At 30.1% G+C, this 2,586-nt stretch overlaps 1 non-coding gene across 1 annotated transcript; it reads left to right on the top strand.

Moving 5' to 3' along the window:
- The first annotated feature begins 1,691 nt into the window (after nucleotides 1–1,691).
- On the top strand, nucleotides 1,692–1,797 carry LOC125612903. The gene has a single exon (XR_007343390.1). It is a non-coding gene; the product is annotated as a U6 spliceosomal RNA (small nuclear RNA).
- The last annotated feature ends 789 nt before the right edge of the window (nucleotides 1,798–2,586 follow it).

The raw sequence follows: 2,586 nt of genomic DNA, 5'->3' as shown, positions 1-2,586 counted from the left end.
ACTCAGTAACCAGTACCAATTTATATATAGTTACATATATGTGTGTGTGTGTGTTTGTACATATATTTATCTATGATATGTAAATAGATGTGTTTTTCCTTTGAGTTTGTTCTTCAGCAATTCCTTAAAAATTTCTTAAAGCATTACCTTTCTTTAAAAAATGTTGTAAATACATATGTAATTATATTAGGCTCTGTTTTCCAATTAGAATATTAATTATTTTAAATCAAAAATATTACCACCTGGAGATAGAGAAATTTGTACTACCCATTTTGTTAAGTAAATTTTTCACACAATTTATAAAATTGTAATGTAAATAGGAAAATCTGTGATATCTTACTAGGTGTTACATTACATGATATTTTTTATAATACTCAACTAATCAGATTGCAATTGTAGTCAATGGTTGAAACATGGGCCTGGTAATATATTGCTGTCATACAATTTCCCCCACTTATTGACTAGGTCTAGCGGGTACATTTCTATGAGGTTTCCTTTTCTTTTTTTTTTTTTAATTTTTCCTGAAGAAGAAAAAAAGAAAAAAAACAGTATTTATTTACAATGATTCCGTAATTTTGAGATTTCAAGAACCTCCAATCTACACTGAGTCAAAAATTAGATATGATTTCACATACCCTAGGATTGCTTCAATGAAAAGGGAAGTAACAACTATATTGCAAAGATATGCAGAAACTGAAATCCTCATACACTACCATATGCAAGGTGTTACAGACATAAACATCCTGTGAAACCTGAAAGAACAACTTCCAAAGATGACACGGGTAGCTTTAGGCATATACATCTGTCTTGTGTTGCTAATATCACATAGCACAGACTAGAAATTAAAAAGAAAAGAGATTTACTTTTGCTTACAGTTTTGAAGGTGTAAGATCCAGGGACTGGGTCTGGTGATGGCCTCTTTTCTAGCAGAGTCCCAAGGTAATATGGGGGCATCACAAAGCAATAGACAAAGAGCATGTGCCTGTATGTATGTCTCTTTCTCACCCTCTTCTTATAAAGCTACCAGGATTCAATCATAAGAGCTGCAACCTAATGACCTGATTAAATCCTAACCACTTCCCAAAGGCCCAGTTCTAATCACCATTGTATTAAATTTTTGCCCTTTTAACACCTCACAATGGGAGTTCAATTTCAGCATATAAAGTCTTGGTAGACCCTCAGACCATAGGCAATCCATAGAATCAGGTAAGATTGCACTTAAGATTTACTTAGATGTGCATGATATTAATCACCCGTGATTTTCACCTAACAGAAGAAAAAGATAGATTAAGTTTGTATAAAAAAACAAATGTGGAGACACCAATTAAATTAAGTGCATGATTAAAATTTGTTATTGTCAAAGATATTGAAATAAATTCCACAGACTTTTTACAGCTGGTAATATTTGAGTAGGAATTAGACTCCAGAAATTTTGCTTTCTAAAGCATTATTAATCTTTACTAAATTATATTTTTTAATCTCTTAATTTTATATTATCAATTATCTCCTCTTCAAATCTGTCACCTTCTTTTATTTATCTAGATGAACCATATCAACAATAATAATAATAATAATAATTTGCATATTAATGTTAAGGAAATAAATATTAATATTAATGATCTATACTAGCATATTAAATATCCAACTCATTGTTAGACTAAACATTATGAAATTCACAAATCTTCCTTAGTGTGCTCACTTTGGCACCATATATACTAAAATGGGAAAAATGCAGAAAATATCAGTATGGCTCCTGTGCAATATGACATGCACATTTGTGAAGTGTTCCATATATATGGAACACTATAAATTTCTTAGTAACAGGTAGCATTTAAGGATTGCTAACTTTTCTTACAAAATTGATAATGAAAGCTAGGGTTTGATTTCACCTAACACTTCTGAATGCATAAAGTCATCATATTGTTCTTTGTCTATTAAAATATACAAGGAGATAGTATGAGTATTTTATGAAGGTTGGAGTCCCTGTTGTACAGTTAGATTTGCACAAACACCACGAACATCATTTCTAATATTCCAGTGTTACTCACCATTATTTTCTTTTTACAATGTATAAGCAAACCACTTAGTTTTGTGACTTCATGTTAAGTTATTTCTAGTTGAGCTAAGGCTTTCTTTGAAACATCAGTTCAATAATCATTTTGAACTACTACGTACTGAGTTTATGTTGAATATACAAAGTTTCTACACACAGACATATACAATTCATTTATATATGAATATATATATATATATATATATATATATATATATTATATTCACATTCAAACAGTTTGTGTACATACACAGATAGTTGGTTCTCTGTATCCACAATTTCACAATATCAGTTTTTTCTTTTTCTATTTTCTTTGTGTAAGAGTAGGATACATTGAAGAAGAGAAACAGGATCAAAACTCTTGCCATGCAAGAGAAGACCTTATAGCGGATTTTCTCCCTGTATCCACAATATTTATATTTGTGAATTCAATCAACCAAGGATAAAAATAAACTGTAACTGTACCAGTCATATATTGGTCTCTTATCATGAATTCCTTAAATAATACAAAACTATTTGAATAACATTTACAT

The sequence above is a fragment of the Marmota marmota genome, unplaced genomic scaffold (assembly GCF_001458135.2).
Source record: "Marmota marmota marmota unplaced genomic scaffold, marMar, whole genome shotgun sequence".
NCBI lineage: Eukaryota > Metazoa > Chordata > Mammalia > Rodentia > Sciuridae > Marmota > Marmota marmota.
Note: the sequence above shows the minus strand (reverse complement) of the source record. Positions and strands in the feature narration are given on the sequence as shown.